The sequence below is a fragment of the Protopterus annectens genome, chromosome 15.part0, assembly GCF_019279795.1.
Source record: "Protopterus annectens isolate FY-2018-M chromosome 15.part0, PAN1.0, whole genome shotgun sequence".
Lineage (NCBI taxonomy): Eukaryota > Metazoa > Chordata > Ceratodontiformes > Protopteridae > Protopterus > Protopterus annectens.
In genome coordinates, this window is record NC_056749.1 from 518,369,377 (window position 1) to 518,388,718 (window position 19,342).

Here is a 19,342-nt window from a genome sequence, read left to right on the forward strand (position 1 = left end):
ATGTCTCCCTATTAAAAATAATTAAAAAATTGCTCTAGTTACCCTAATGTATATATAATATGTATGTCATGCCTTTTTCTAGTTACCCTAATGTATATATAATATGTATGTCATGCCTTTTTCTAGTTACCCTAATGTATATATAATATGTATGTCATGCCTTTTTTCTAGTTACCCTAATGTATATATAATATGTATGTCATGCCTTTTTTTCTAGTTACCCTAATGTATATATAATATGTATGTCATGCCTTTTTTCTAGTTACCCTAATGTATATATAACATGTATGTCATGCCTTTTTTCTAGTTACCCTAATGTATATATAATATGTATGTCATGCCTTTTTTCTAGTTACCCTAATGTATATATAATATGTATGTCATGCCTTTTTCTAGTTACCCTAATGTATATATAATATGTATGTCATGCCTTTTTTCTAGTTACCCTAATGTATATATAATATGTATGTCATGCCTTTTTTCTAGTTACCCTAATGTATATATAATATGTGTCATGCCTTTTTCTAGTTACCCTAATGTATATATAATATGTATGTCATGCCTTTTTTTCTAGTTACCCTAATGTATATATAATATGTCATGCCTTTTTTCTAGTTACCCTAATGTATATATAATATGTATGTCATGCCTTTTTTCTAGTTACCCTAATGTATATATAATATGTATGTCAGACCTTTTTTTCTAGTTACCCTAATGTATATATAATATGTATGTCATGCATTTTTTCTAGTTCCCTAATGTATATATAATATGTATGTCATGCCTTTTTTTCTAGTCACCCTAATGTATATATAATATGTATGTCAGACCTTTTTTTCTAGTTACCCTAATGTATATATAATATGTATGTGATGCCTTTTTTTCTAGTTACCCTAATGTATATATAATATGCATGTCATGCCTTTTTTTTCTAGTTACCCTAATGTATATATAATATGCATGACATGCCTATTTTTCTAGTTACCTAATGTATATATATATATGTCATGCCTTTTTTCTAGTTACCTAATGTATATATAATATGTATGTCATGCCTTTTTTCTAGTTACCTAATGTATATATAATATGTATGTCATGCCTTTTTCTAGTTACCTAATGTATATATAATATGTATGTCATGCCTTTTTTTTTCTAGTTACCTAATGTATATATAATATGTATGTCATGCCTTTTTCTAGTTACCCTAATGTATATATAATATGTATGTCATGCCTTTTTTCTAGTTACCCTAATGTATATATAATATGTCATGCCTTTTTTCTAGTTACCCTAATGTATATATAATATGTATGTCATGCCTTTTTTCTAGTTACCCTAATGTATATATAATATGTATGTCATGCCTTTTTTCTAGTTACCTAATGTATATATAATATGTATGTCATGCCTTTTTCTAGTTACCCTAATGTATATATAATATGTATGTCATGCCTTTTTCTAGTTACCCTAATATATACATAATATACATGTCCTGCCTCTTTTTCTAGGTACCCTAATGTATGTATAATCTGTATGTCATGCCTTTTTTTATAGTTACCCTAATGTATATATGATATGTATGTCATACCTTTTTTTCTATTTACCCTAATGTATATATAATATGTATGTCATACCTTTTTTTCTAGTTACCCTAATGTATATATAATATGTATTTCATGCCTTTTTCTAGTTACCCTAATGTATATATAATATGTATGTCATGCCTTTTTCTAGTTACCCTAATGTATATATATAATATGTATGTCAGGCCTTTTTTCTAGTTACCCTAATGTATATATAATATGTATGTCATGCCTTTTTTTCTAGTTACCCTAATGTATATATAATATGTATGTCATGCCTTTTTTCTAGTTACCCTAATGTATATATAACATGTATGTCATGCCTTTTTTTCTAGTTACCCTAATGTATATATAATATGTATGTCATGCCTTTTTTCTAGTTACCCTAATGTATATATAATATGCAGGTCATGCCTTTTTTCTAGTTACTCTAATGTATATATAATGTGTCTTGCCTTTTTTTCTAGTTACCCTAATGTATATATAATATGTATGTCATGCCTTTTTTTCTAGTTACCCTAATGTATATATAATATGCATGTCATGCCTTATTTTTTAGTTATCCTTATGTATATATAATATGTATGCCATGCCTTTTTTTCGAGTTACTCTTATGTATATATAATATATATGCCATGCCTTTTTTTCTAGTTACCCTAATGTATATATAATATGCAGGTCATGCCTTTTTTCTAGTTATTTTAATGTATATATAATGTGTCTTGCATTTTTTTCTAGTTACCCTAATGTATATATAATATGCATGTAATGCCTTATTTTCTAGTTATCCTTATGTATATATAATATGTATGTCATGCCTTTTTTCTAGTTACCCTAATGTATATATAATATGTAAGTCATGCCTTTTTTTTCTAATTATCTTGATTTATATATAATATGTATGTTATGCCTTTTTTAGTTACCCTAATGTATATATAAGGTGTATGTCATGCCTTTTTTCTAGCTACGCTAATGTATATATAATATGTATGTCATGCCTTTTTTTCTAGTTACCCTAACGTATATATAACATGTATGTCAGGCCTTTTTTCTAGTTACCCTAATGTATATATAAAATGTATGTCATGCCTTTTTTTCTAATTACCCTAATGTATATATAATATGTATGTCATGCCTTTTTTTCTAGTCACCCTAATGTATATATAATATGCATGTCATGCCTTTTTTTTAGTTGCCCTAATGTGTATATAATATGCATGTCATGCCTTTTTTTCTAGTTGCCCTAATGTATATATAATATGCATGTCATGCCTTTTTTTCTTGTTCCCCTTATGTATATATAATATGTATGTCATGCCTTTTTTTCTGGTTACCCTAATGTGTATATAATATGCATGTCATGCCTTTTTTTCTAGTTACCCTAATATATATATATATATATATATATATATATATATATATATATATATGTATATATATATATATATATTAATATATATATAATATGTATGCCATGCCTTTTTTCTAGTTACCCTAATGTGTATATAATATGTATGTCATGCCTTTGTTATAGTTACCTAATCTATATTTATGTATGTCATACCTTTTTCTAGTTACCCAAATGTATATATAATATGTATTTCATGCTTTTTTTGTAGATATGCTAATGTACATATAATATGTATGTCATGCCTTTTTCAAGTTACCCTAATGTATTTATAATATGTATGTCATGCCTTTTTCTAGTTACACTAATGTATATATAATATGTGTCATGCCTTTTTTCTTGTTACCCTAATGTATATAATATGTATGGCATGCCTTTTCTTTAGTAATCCTAATGTATATATAATATGTCATGCCTTTTTCTAGTTACCCTAATGTATATATAATATGTATGTCATGCCTTTTTTCTAGTTACCCTAATGTATATATAATATGTATGTCATGCCTTTTTCTAGTTACCCTAATGTATATATAACATGTATGTCATGCCTTTTTCTTGTAACTCTAATGTATATATAACATGTATGTCATGACTTTTTCAAGTTACACTAATGTTTATATATATGTCATATCTTTTTTCTAGTTACACTAATGTATATATAATGTGTCATGCCTTTTTCTAGTTATCCTAAGGTATATATAATCTGTATGTCATGCCTTTTTTTAGTAATCCTAATGTAAATATAATATGTCATGCCTTTTTTTCTAGTTACCTTCATGTATATATAATATGTGTGTCATGCCTTTTTTTCTAGTTACCCTAATGTATATATAATATGCAGGTCATGCCTTTTTTCTAGTTACTCTAATGTATATATAATGCGTCTTGCCTTTTTTTCTAGTTACCCTAATGTATATATAATATGTATGTAATGCCTTATTTTCTAGTTATCCTTATGTATATATAATATGTATGCCATGCCTTTTTTTTCTAGTTACTCTTATGTATATATAATATATATGTCATGCCTTTTTTTCTAGTTACCCTAATGTATATATAATATGCAGGTCATGCCTTTTTTTCTAGTTACTCTAATGTATATATAATGCGTCTTGCCTTTTTTTCTAGTTACCCTAATGTATATATAATATGTATGTAATGCCTTATTTTCTAGTTATCCTTATGTATATATAATATGTATGTCATGCCTTTTTTTCTAGTTACCCTTATGTATATATAATATGTATGTCATGCCCTTTTTTCTAGTTACCCTAATGTATATATAATGTGTATGTCATGCCTTTTTTCTAGTTACACTAACGTATATATAATATGTATGTCATGCCTTTTTTTAGTTACCCTAATGTATGTATAATATGTCTTGCCTTTTTTTTCTAGTTACCCTAATGTATCTATAATATGTATGTCATGCCTTTTTTTCTAGTTACCCTAATGTATATAAAATGCATGCCATGTTGGTACAGTGGTAGCATTGTTACCTTACAGCAAGAGGTTCTCCTGTTCGATTCTTGGCTGGGCTTGGGAGTTCTTTCTGTGTGGAGTCTGCATTTCCTCCCCACGGTTGGGTAGCATTCAAACGACTTGCATGCGTAAATGGCCATACCTTCATTGAAGGTTGGGCGTCGAGCTGGCACCTCGGCGTGTCGTAAAATCTACTGCCAAACATTAGAGGAACGGATTCCGTTGTGGCAACCTTTCGGGAAAAGCCTAAAGACAAACAACAACAACCGTAGTGCATATATAATATGCATGTCATGCCTTTTCTCTAATTACCCTAATGTATATATAATATGTATGCCATGCCTTTTTTCTAGATACCCTAATGTATATATAATATGTATGTAATGCCTTTTTTTCTAGTCACCTAATGTATATATAATGTGTATGTCATGCCTTTTTTTCTAGTTACCCTACTGTATATATAATATGTATGTCATGCCTTTTTTCTAGATACCCTAATGTATATATAATATGTATGTCATGCTGTTTTTTCTAGTTACCCTAATGTATATGTAATACGTATGTTATGCCTTTTTTTCTAGTCACCCTAATGTATATATAATATGTATGTCAGGCCTGTTTTCTAGTTACCCTAATGTATATATAATATGTATGTCATGCATTTTTTCTAGTTCCCTAATGTATATATAATATGTATGTCATGCCTTTTTCCTAGTTACCCTAATGTATATATAAAATGTATGTCTTGCCTTTTTTTCTAGTTACCCTAATGTATATATAATAAGTTTGTCATGCCTTTTGTTCTAGTTACCCTAATGTTTATGTAATATGTATGTCATGCCTTTTTTTCTAATTATCCTGATGTATATATAATATGTATGTCATGCTTTTTCTAGTTACCCACATGTATATATAATATGTATGTCATGCCTTTTGTTCTAGTTACGCTAATGTATATAAAATATCTATGTCATGCCTTTTTTTAGTTAACCTAATGTATTTATAATAAGTAAGTCATGCCTTTTTTTCTAGTTACCCTAATGTATTTATAATATGAATGTTATGTTTTTTCTAGTTACCCTAATGTATATATAATATGTATGTCATGCCTATTTTTCTAGTTACCCTAATAGATATATAATATACATGTCATGCCTTTTTCTAGTTACCCTAATGTATATATAATATGCATGTCATGCCTTTTTTTTGAGTTACCCTAATGTATATATAGTATGCATGGCATGCCTATTTTTCCAGTTTCCCTAATGTATATATAATATGTATGTAATGCCTTTTTTTCGTTACCCTAATGTATATATAATATGTATGTCATGCCTTTTTTTCTAGTTGCCCTAATGTATATATAATAAGTATGTCATGCCTTTTTTTCTAGTTACCCTAATGTATATATAATATGCATGTCATGCCTTTTTTTCTAATAATCCTGATGTATATATAATATGTATGTTATGACTTTTCTTTTTGTTACCCTAATGCATATATAATATGTATGTCATGACTTTTTCTCTAGTTACACTAATGTATATATAATATGTAAGTCATGCCTTTTTTCCTATTTATCCTGATGTATATATAATATGTATGTTATGCCTTTTTTCTAGTTACCCTAATGTATATATAATATGTAAGTCATGCCTTTTTTTCTAATTATCTTGATTTATATATAATATGTATGTTATGCCTTTCTTTTAGTTACCCTCATGTATATATGATGTGTATGTCATGCCTTTTTTTCTAGTTACACTAATGTATATATAATATGTATGTCATGCCTTTTTTTCTAGCTACGCTAACGTATATATAATATGTATGTCATGCCTTTTATTCTAGTTACCCTAACGTATATATAACATGTATGTCAGGCCTTTTTTTCTAGTTACCCTAATGTATATATAGTATGCATGTCATGCCTTTTTTTCTAGTTGCCCTAATGTGTATATAATATGCAGGTCATGCCTTTTTTCTAGTTACTCTAATGTATATATAATGTGTCTTGCCTTTTTTTCTAGTTACCCTAATGTATATATAATATGTATGTCATGCCTTTTTTTCTAGTTACCCTAATGTATATATAATATGCATGTCATGCCTTATTTTTTAGTTATCCTTATGTATATATAATATGTATGCCATGCCTTTTTTTCGAGTTACTCTTATGTATATATAATATATATGCCATGCCTTTTTTTCTAGTTACCCTAATGTATATATAATATGCAGGTCATGCCTTTTTTCTAGTTATTTTAATGTATATATAATGTGTCTTGCATTTTTTTCTAGTTACCCTAATGTATATATAATATGCATGTAATGCCTTATTTTCTAGTTATCCTTATGTATATATAATATGTATGTCATGCCTTTTTTCTAGTTACCCTAATGTATATATAATATGTAAGTCATGCCTTTTTTTTCTAATTATCTTGATTTATATATAATATGTATGTTATGCCTTTTTTAGTTACCCTAATGTATATATAAGGTGTATGTCATGCCTTTTTTTCTAGCTACGCTAATGTATATATAATATGTATGTCATGCCTTTTTTTCTAGTTACCCTAACGTATATATAACATGTATGTCAGGCCTTTTTTCTAGTTACCCTAATGTATATATAAAATGTATGTCATGCCTTTTTTTCTAATTACCCTAATGTATATATAATATGTATGTCATGCCTTTTTTTCTAGTCACCCTAATGTATATATAATATGCATGTCATGCCTTTTTTTTAGTTGCCCTAATGTGTATATAATATGCATGTCATGCCTTTTTTCTAGATACCCTAATGTATATATAATATGCATGTCATGCCTTTTTTTCTTGTTCCCCTTATGTATATATAATATGTATGTCATGCCTTTTTTTCTGGTTACCCTAATGTGTATATAATATGCATGTCATGCCTTTTTTTCTAGTTACCCTAATATATATATATATATATATATATATATATATATATATATATATATATGTATATATATATATATTAATATATATATAATATGTATGCCATGCCTTTTTTCTAGTTACCCTAATGTGTATATAATATGTATGTCATGCCTTTGTTATAGTTACCCTAATCTATATTTATGTATGTCATACCTTTTTTTCTAGTTACCCAAATGTATATATAATATGTATTTCATGCTTTTTTTTTGTAGATATGCTAATGTACATATAATATGTATGTCATGCCTTTTTTTCAAGTTACCCTAATGTATTTATAATATGTATGTCATGCCTTTTTTTCTAGTTACACTAATGTATATATAATATGTGTCATGCCTTTTTTTCTTGTTACCCTAATGTATATAATATGTATGGCATGCCTTTTTCTTTAGTAATCCTAATGTATATATAATATGTCATGCCTTTTTTCTAGTTACCCTAATGTATATATAATATGTATGTCATGCCTTTTTTTCTAGTTACCCTAATGTATATATAATATGTATGTCATGCCTTTTTTTCTAGTTACCCTAATGTATATATAACATGTATGTCATGCCTTTTTTCTTGTAACTCTAATGTATATATAACATGTATGTCATGACTTTTTTCAAGTTACACTAATGTTTATATAATACGTGTCATATCTTTTTTTTCTAGTTACACTAATGTATATATAATGTGTCATGCCTTTTTTTCTAGTTATCCTAAGGTATATATAATCTGTATGTCATGCCTTTTTTTAGTAATCCTAATGTAAATATAATATGTCATGCCTTTTTTTCTAGTTACCTTCATGTATATATAATATGTGTGTCATGCCTTTTTTTCTAGTTACCCTAATGTATATATAATATGCAGGTCATGCCTTTTTTCTAGTTACTCTAATGTATATATAATGCATCTTGCCTTTTTTTCTAGTTACCCTAATGTATATATAATATGTATGTAATGCCTTATTTTCTAGTTATCCTTATGTATATATAATATGTATGCCATGCCTTTTTTTCTAGTTACTCTTATGTATATATAATATATATGTCATGCCTTTTTTTCTAGTTACCCTAATGTATATATAATATGCAGGTCATGCCTTTTTTTCTAGTTACTCTAATGTATATATAATGTTTCTTGCCTTTTTTCTAGTTACCCTAATGTATATATAATATGTATGTAATGCCTTATTTTCTAGTTATCCTTATGTATATATAATATGTATGTCATGCCTTTTTTTCTAGTTACCCTTATGTATATATAATATGTATGTCATGCCCTTTTTTCTAGTTACCCTAATGTATATATAATGTGTATGTCATGCCTTTTTTCTAGTTACACTAACGTATATATAATATGTATGTCATGCCTTTTTTTAGTTACCCTAATGTATGTATAATATGTCTTGCCTTTTTTTTCTAGTTACCCTAATGTATCTATAATATGTATGTCATGCCTTTTTTTCTAGTTACCCTAATGTATATAAAATGCATGCCATGTTGGTACAGTGGTAGCATTGTTACCTTACAGCAAGAGGTTCTCCTGTTCGATTCTTGGCTGGGCTTGGGAGTTCTTTCTGTGTGGAGTCTGCATTTCCTCCCCACGGTTGGGTAGCATTCAAACGACTTGCATGCGTAAATGGCCATACCTTCATTGAAGGTTGGGCGTCGAGCTGGCACCTCGGCGTATCGTAAAAATCTACTGCCAAACATTAGAGGAACGGATTTCCGTTGTGGCAACCCCTTTCCGGGAAAAGCCTAAAGACAAACAACAACAACCGTAGTGCATATATAATATGCATGTCATGCCTTTTCTCTAATTACCCTAATGTATATATAATATGTATGCCATGCCTTTTTTCTAGATACCCTAATGTATATATAATATGTATGTAATGCCTTTTTTTCTAGTCACCCTAATGTATATATAATGTGTATGTCATGCCTTTTTTTCTAGTTACCCTACTGTATATATAATATGTATGTCATGCCTTTTTTCTAGATACCCTAATGTATATATAATATGTATGTCATGCTGTTTTTTCTAGTTACCCTAATGTATATGTAATACGTATGTTATGCCTTTTTTTCTAGTCACCCTAATGTATATATAATATGTATGTCAGGCCTGTTTTTCTAGTTACTCTAATGTATATATAATATGTATGTCATGCATTTTTTCTAGTTCCCTAATGTATATATAATATGTATGTCATGCCTTTTTCCTAGTTACCCTAATGTATATATAAAATGTATGTCTTGCCTTTTTTTCTAGTTACCCTAATGTATATATAATAAGTTTGTCATGCCTTTTGTTCTAGTTACCCTAATGTTTATGTAATATGTATGTCATGCCTTTTTTTCTAATTATCCTGATGTATATATAATATGTATGTCATGCTTTTTTTTCTAGTTACCCACATGTATATATAATATGTATGTCATGCCTTTTGTTCTAGTTACGCTAATGTATATAAAATATCTATGTCATGCCTTTTTTTAGTTAACCTAATGTATTTATAATAAGTAAGTCATGCCTTTTTTTCTAGTTACCCTAATGTATTTATAATATGAATGTTATGTTTTTTTTTCTAGTTACCCTAATGTATATATAATATGTATGTCATGCCTATTTTTCTAGTTACCGTAATAGATATATAATATACATGTCATGCCTTTTTTTCTAGTTACCCTAATGTATATATAATATGCATGTCATGCCTTTTTTTTCGAGTTACCCTAATGTATATATAATATGCATGGCATGCCTATTTTTCTAGTTTCCCTAATGTATATATAATATGTATGTAATGCCTTTTTTTTGTTACCCTAATGTATATATAATATGTATGTCATGCCTTTTTTTCTAGTTGCCCTAATGTATATATAATAAGTATGTCATGCCTTTTTTTCTAGTTACCCTAATGTATATATAATATGCATGTCATGCCTTTTTTTCTAATTATCCTGATGTATATATAATATGTATGTTATGACTTTTCTTTTTGTTACCCTAATGCATATATAATATGTATGTCATGACTTTTTTTCTAGTTACACTAATGTATATATAATATGTAAGTCATGCCTTTTTTTCTGTTTATCCTGATGTATATATAATATGTATGTTATGCCTTTTTTCTAGTTACCCTAATGTATATATAATATGTATGTCATGCCTTTTGTTCTAGTTACGCTAATGTATATAAAATATCTATGTCATGCCTTTTTTTAGTTAACCTAATGTATTTATAATAAGTAAGTCATGCCTTTTTTTCTAGTTACCCTAATGTATTTATAATATGTATGTTATGTTTTTTTTTCTAGTTACCCTAATGTATATATAATATGTATGTCATGCCTATTTTTCTAGTTACCCTAATAGATATATAATATACATGTCATGCCTTTTTTTCTAGTTACCCTAATGTATATATAATATTCATGTCATGCCTTTTTTTCTAGTTACCCTAATGTATATATAATATGCATGGCATGCCTATTTTTCTAGTTTCCCTAATGTATATATAATATGTATGTAATGCCTTTTTTTTCGTTACCCTAATATATATAATATGTATGTCATGCCTTTTTTCTAGTTGCCCTAATGTATATATAATAAGTATGTCATGCCTTTTTTTCTAGTTACCCTAATGTATATATAATATGCATGTCATGCCTTTTTTTCTAATTATCCTGATGTATATATAATATGTATGTTATGACTTTTCTTTTTGTTACCCTAATGCATATATAATATGTATGTCATGACTTTTTTTCTAGTTACACTAATGTATATATAATATGTAATCATGCCTTTTTTTCTATTTATCCTGATGTATATATAATATGTATGTTATGCCTTTTTTCTAGTTACCCTAATGTATATATAATATGTAAGTCATGCCTTTTTTTCTAATTATCTTGATTTATATATAATATGTATGTTATGCCTTTCTTTTAGTTACCCTCATGTATATATAATGTGTATGTCATGCCTTTTTTTCTAGTTACACTAATGTATATATAATATGTATGTCATGACTTTTTTTCTAGCTACGCTAACGTAGATATAATATGTATGTCATGCCTTTTATTCTAGTTACCCTAACGTATATATAACATGTATGTCAGGCCTTTTTTTCTAGTTACCCTAATGTATATATAAAATGTATGTCATGCCTTTTTTTCTAGTTACCCTAATGTATATATAATATGCATGTCATGCCTTTTTTTTCGAGTTACCCTAATGTATATATAATATGCATGGCATGCCTATTTTTCTAGTTTCCCTAATGTATATATAATATGTATGTAATGCCTTTTTTTTGTTACCCTAATGTATATATAATATGTATGTCATGCCTTTTTTTCTAGTTGCCCTAATGTATATATAATAAGTATGTCATGCCTTTTTTTCTAGTTACCCTAATGTATATATAATATGCATGTCATGCCTTTTTTTCTAATTATCCTGATGTATATATAATATGTATGTTATGACTTTTCTTTTTGTTACCCTAATGCATATATAATATGTATGTCATGACTTTTTTTCTAGTTACACTAATGTATATATAATATGTAAGTCATGCCTTTTTTTCTGTTTATCCTGATGTATATATAATATGTATGTTATGCCTTTTTTCTAGTTACCCTAATGTATATATAATATGTATGTCATGCCTTTTGTTCTAGTTACGCTAATGTATATAAAATATCTATGTCATGCCTTTTTTTAGTTAACCTAATGTATTTATAATAAGTAAGTCATGCCTTTTTTTCTAGTTACCCTAATGTATTTATAATATGTATGTTATGTTTTTTTTTCTAGTTACCCTAATGTATATATAATATGTATGTCATGCCTATTTTTCTAGTTACCCTAATAGATATATAATATACATGTCATGCCTTTTTTTCTAGTTACCCTAATGTATATATAATATTCATGTCATGCCTTTTTTTCTAGTTACCCTAATGTATATATAATATGCATGGCATGCCTATTTTTCCAGTTTCCCTAATGTATATATAATATGTATGTAATGCCTTTTTTTCGTTACCCTAATGTATATATAATATGTATGTCATGCCTTTTTTCTAGTTGCCCTAATGTATATATAATAAGTATGTCATGCCTTTTTTTCTAGTTACCCTAATGTATATATAATATGCATGTCATGCCTTTTTTTCTAATTATCCTGATGTATATATAATATGTATGTTATGACTTTTCTTTTTGTTACCCTAATGCATATATAATATGTATGTCATGACTTTTTTTCTAGTTACACTAATGTATATATAATATGTAATCATGCCTTTTTTTCTATTTATCCTGATGTATATATAATATGTATGTTATGCCTTTTTTCTAGTTACCCTAATGTATATATAATATGTAAGTCATGCCTTTTTTTCTAATTATCTTGATTTATATATAATATGTATGTTATGCCTTTCTTTTAGTTACCCTCATGTATATATAATGTGTATGTCATGCCTTTTTTTCTAGTTACACTAATGTATATATAATATGTATGTCATGACTTTTTTTCTAGCTACGCTAACGTAGATATAATATGTATGTCATGCCTTTTATTCTAGTTACCCTAACGTATATATAACATGTATGTCAGGCCTTTTTTTCTAGTTACCCTAATGTATATATAAAATGTATGTCATGCCTTTTTTTCTAGTTACCCTAATGTATATATAATATGTATGTCATGCCTTTTTTTCTAGTTACCATAATGTATATATAATATGCATGTCATGCCTTTTTTTCTAGTTGCCCTAATGTGTATATAATATGCATGTCATGTCTTTTTTTCTAGTTGCCCTAATGTATATATAATATGCATGTCATGCCTTTTTTTCTTGTTCCCCTTGTGTATATATAATATGTATGTCATGCCTTTTTTTCTGGTTACCCTAATGTATATATAATATGTATGTCTTGCCTTTTTTTCTAGTTACCCTAATATATATATATATATATATATATATATATATATATATATATATATAATGTATGTCATGCCTTTTTTCTAGTTACCCTAATGTGTATATAATATATATGTCATGCCTTTTTTTATAGTTACCCTAATGTATATATGATATGTATGTCATACCTTTTTTTCTATTTACCCTAATGTATATATAATATGTATTTCATGCCTTTTTTTGTAGATACGCTAATGTATATATAATATGTATGTCATGCCTTTTTTACAAGTTACCCTAATGTATTTATAATATGTATGTCATGCCTTTTTTTGTAGTTACACTAATGTATATATAATATGTGTCATGTCTTTTTTCTAGTTACCATAATGTATACAATATGTATGGCATGCCTTTTTCTTTAGTAATCCTAATGTATATCTAATATGTCATGCCTTTTTTCTAGTTACCCTAATGTATATATAATATGTATGTCATGCCTTTTTTTCTAGTTACCCTAATGTATATATAATATGTATGTCATGCCTTTTTTTCTAGTTACCCTAATGTATATATAACATGTATGTCATGCCTTTTTTCTTTATACTCTAATGTATATATAACATGTATGTCATGACTTTTTTCAAGTTACACTAATGTTTATATAATACGTATGTCCTATCTTTTATTCTAGTTACACTAATGTATATATAATATGTGTCATGCCTTTTTTTCTAGTTATCCTAAGGTATATATAATCTGTATGTCATGCCTTTTATTAGTAATCCTAATGTAAATATAATATCTGTCATGCCTTTTTTTCTAGTTACCCTAATGTATATATAATATGTATGTCATGCCTTTGTTTCTAGTTACCCTAATGTATATATATATAATATGCAGGTCATGCCTTTTTTCTAGCTACTCTAATGTATATATAATGTGTCTTGCCTTTTTTTCTAGTTACCCTAATGTATATATAATATGTATGTAATGCCTTATTTTCTAGTTATCCCTATGTATATATAACATGTATGTCATGCCTTTTTTTCTAGTTACTCTACTGTATCTATAATATATATGTCATGCCTTTTTTTCTAGTTACCCTAATGTATATAAAATATCTATGTCATGCCTATTTTTTTAGTTACCCTAATGGATATATAATATACATGTCATGCCTTTTTATCTAGTTACCCTAATGTATATATAATATGCATGTCATGCCTTTATTTTCTAGTTACCCTAATGTATATATAATATGCATGCCATGCCTTTTTTTCTAGTTGCCCTAATGTGTGTATAATATGTATGGCATGCCTTTTTTTCTTGTTACCCTAATGTATATATAATATGTATGTCATGCCGTTTTTCTGTTTACCCTAATGTATATATAATATGTATGTCATGCCTTTTTTTCTAGTTACTCTAATGTATATATAATATGTATGTCATGCCTTTTTACTAGTTACCCTAATGTATATATAATATGTATGTCATGGCTTTTTTTCTAGTTACCCTAATGTATATATAATATGTATGTCATGCCTTTTTTTCTAGTTACCCTAATGTATACATACTATGTATGTCATGCCTTTTTTTTGTAGTTACCCTAATTTATATATAATATGTATGTCATGCCTTTTCTTCTAGTTACACTAATGTGTCTTGCCTTTTTTTTCTAGTTACCCTAATGTATATATATAATATGCATGTCATGCCTTATTTTCTAGTTATCCTAATATATATATATATATATAATATGTATGTCATGCCTTTTTTTCTAGTTACTTTAATTTATATATAATATGTATGTCATGCCTTTTTTTCTCGTTACCCTAATGTATATAAAATATCTATGTCATGCCTATTTTTCTAGTTACCCTAATGGATATATAATATACAAGTCATGGCTTTTTTTCTAGTTACCCTAATGTATATATAATATGCACGTCATGCCTTTTTTTTCTAGGTACCCTAATGTATATATAATATGCATGGCATGCCTTTTTTTCTAGTTGCCCTTATGTATATATAATATGCACGTCATGCCTTTTTTTCTAGTTGCCTTAATGTATATATAATATGCATGCCATGCCTTTTTTTCTAGTTGCCCTAATGTGTGTATAATATGTATGGCATGCCTTTTTATCTTGTTAACTAATGTATATATAATACGTATGTCATGCCTTTTTTCTGTTTACCCTAATGTATTTATAATATGTATGGCATGCCTTTTTTTCTAGTTACCCTAATGTATGTAAAATATGTATGTCATGCCTTATTTTTAGTTACCCTAATGTATATATAATATGTGTCATGCCGTTTTTCTAGTTACCCTAATGTGTGTGTATATATATTTATATATATATATATATATATATATATATATATATATATATATATATAATATTTATGTCATGCCTTTTTTTCTAGTTACCCTAACGTATATATAATATGTATGTCATGCCTTTTTTTCTAGTTCTCTAATGTATATATAATATGTATGACATACCGTTTTTTTATAGTTACCCTAATGTATATATAATATGTATATCATGCCTTTTTTTCTAGTTACCCTAATGTATATATAATATGTATGTCATGCCTTTTTTTCTAGTTACCCTAATGTATATATCATGTGTCTTGCCTTGTTTTCCACTTACCCTAATGTATATATAATATGCATGTCATGCCTTTTTTTCTAGTTACCCTAATATATATATAATATGCATGTCATGCCTTTTTTTCTAGTTGCCCTAATGTATATATAATATGCATGTCATGCCTTTTTTTCTAGTTGCCCTAATGTATATATAATATGTATGTCATGCCTTTTTTTTCTAGTTACCCTAATGTATATATAATATGTATGTCATGCCTTTTTTTCTAGTTACTCTAATGTATATATAATATGTATGTCATGCCTTTTTTTCCTAGTTACCCTAATGTATATATATAATATTTGTCATGCCTTTTTTTTCTAGTTACCCTAATGTATATATAATATGTATGTCATGCCTTTTTTTAGTTACCCTAATGTATATATAATATGTGTCAGGCCTTTTTTCTATTTACACTAATGTATATATAATATGTATGTCATGGCTTTTTTTCTAGTTACCCTAATGTATATATAATATGTATGTCATGCCTTTTTTTCTAGTTACCCTAATGTATATATACTATGTATGTCATGCCTTTTTTTTCTAGTTACCCTAATTTATATATAATATGTATGTCATGTCTTTTCTTCTAGTTACCCTAACATATCTTGCCTTTTTTTTTCTAGTTACCCTAATGTATATATACTATGTATGTCATGCCTTATTTTCTAGTTATCCTAATATATATATAATATGTATGTCATGCCTTTTTTTCTAGTTACTTTAATTTATATATAATACGTATGTCATGCCTTTTTTTCTCGTTACCCTAATGTATATATTATGCATGCCATGGTGGTACGGCGGTAGCATTGTTACCTCACATCAACAGGTTCTCTAGTTCAATTCTCGGCTGGGCTTGTGACTGCCTTCTGTGTGGAGTCTGCATATCCTCCCTACCGTTGGGTAGCGTTCAAAAGACATGCATGCGTAAATGTGTGTGCCTTCATTGAAGGTTGGGCTTCGAGCTGGCACCTCGGCTTTTCATAAAAATCTACTGCCAATCATTAGAGGACCGGAGTTCAGCTGTGTCGACCCCTTACCGGGAAAAGCCGAAAGATACACAACAACTACCCTAATGTATATATAATATATCTGTCATGCCTTTTTTTCTAGTTACACTAGTGTATATATAATGTGTATGTCATGCGTTATTTTCTAGTTATCCTAATGTATATATAATATGTATGCCATGCCTTTTTTTCTAGTTTCCTAATATATATGTAATATGTAAGTCATGCCTTTTTTTCTAGTTACCCCAATGTATATATAATATGTTTGTCGTGCCTTTTTTTCTAGTTACCCTAATGTATATATAATATGTATGTCATGCCTTTTTTTCTAGTTACCCTAATGTATATATAATATGTATGTCATGCCTTTTTTTCTAGTTACCCTAATGTATATATAATATATATGTCATGCCTTTTTTCTAGTTACCCTAATGTATGTATAATATGTATGTCATGCGTTTTTTTCTAGTTACCCTAATGTATATATAATGTGTATGTCATGCCTTTTTTTCTAGTTACCCTAATGTATATATAATATGTATGTCATGCCTTTTTTCTAGTTACCCTAATGTATATATGTGTATCTCATGCCTTTTTTCTAGTTACCCTAATGTATATAAAATATGTATGTCATGCCTTTTTTCTAGTTACCCTAATGTATATTTTATATGCATGTCATGCCTTTTTTTCTAGTTATCCTAATGTATATATAATATGCATGTCATGCCTTTTTTTCTAGTTATCCTAATGTATATATAATATGCATGTCATGCCTTTTTTCTAGTTACCCTAATGTATATTTTATATGCATGTCATGCCTTTTTTTCTAGTTATCCTAATGTATATATAATATGTATGTCATGCCTTTTTTTCTTCTTTTTACCAAGCCCATTAAAATGTCTTCTCCTTGTTCTTCAATGTACTATTCACATGTATAGTGGGAATAACAGCAAGGGAATGTGCTGGTCACCTCATTACAATAATCACTGGATTTAAATTCTATAAAACAATGAAATCAAAGGAAATGAACTGAAAGATTTTGGCATGAATGTAAATCTCTTTGTAACTGCTTAGTATTATGTCATAACTGAAAAAAAAATCTCATACAAAATAGCAAACTCTCTGCAAGTAAAATAAAGTGAAAATTATTTTAGCAAAGTCTATGAAAATTGGGATCTCAGTATAAAACCTGATAGTGATTTCTGTTTTCTTACAAGAATACATTTTTTTGTGATACTCTTGTAGATATATATTTTTCATATTAGCTATGTTCTTTAATCAGTTATTTTATGACATGGATTGCTTTGCAGACTGACTAATAATAATGACTAATGTGTTATTCATCAACATTTTGACATTGTAGTGTATATTACATTTCAATGGACACAAAGTTTTATCTTTACTCACTTTATGAGCATTTTATCCCTAGTCTAAGATAATTTTCTAGGATCCATATAGAACATGCTACATGTAGATATCATTTCTACACAAGGAAAAGAAATGCATCCCCCACCTATGGAATAGACAGAAGAACCTGAACGACTGGATGGGAAACCGAAAATATACCCCTCTGGGATTCCATCTGCGTCTCTGCTGGACAGGGAAAACAGTGCTGACTTTGTGGGAACATGGGTGAATTTCTTGGCTAGGCTAATAAGGGCCTCTGGGCTGATAGCCTAGTATCATCCTATGAACCTATTGGGTGGCAAATCACTGCTGACACATGCCATGACGTATAAATTCATAAGTAATGTTTTTCAACTTTTGTCTTTTCTATGTACCATGCACAGCGCAATGCTATTTAACATTGCAAATGTTTACTGTAACTAGGTCATGGCTATCTACTACCTACTAAGTAAAAATACATACATAAGCATGCATAAGATGGCTGCTGCTATAGGCAGCCGATGTCTTCTTTAATCCTATTCTCCCAATATGGACAAAATCAAAGCCGTCAATGCTTGAGAAAACAGGAAAACACCAGTCTTTAATAATGGACTGCAGGGGCTTAACTGTAGTGATGTGCAGATATTTATATTACAAATACATGTAAAATAATCTTAAAAAGAGTTTTTATTACTTGTGGTTTGATGAGCTTCAAAAGTCATAAGGAAAAAATATTTAAACCACCTACACAGTAAAGCCATCATGACTTATAAAAGCACTTTCCTGACATTATCTTCAGATTTCAAAAGGTGTTAATTTGCTTGATTTAATAATTTTTCTTTTCTTGAGTGCACTCTTCCTTAAGGAGCATTTGCTGACATTTATCTAG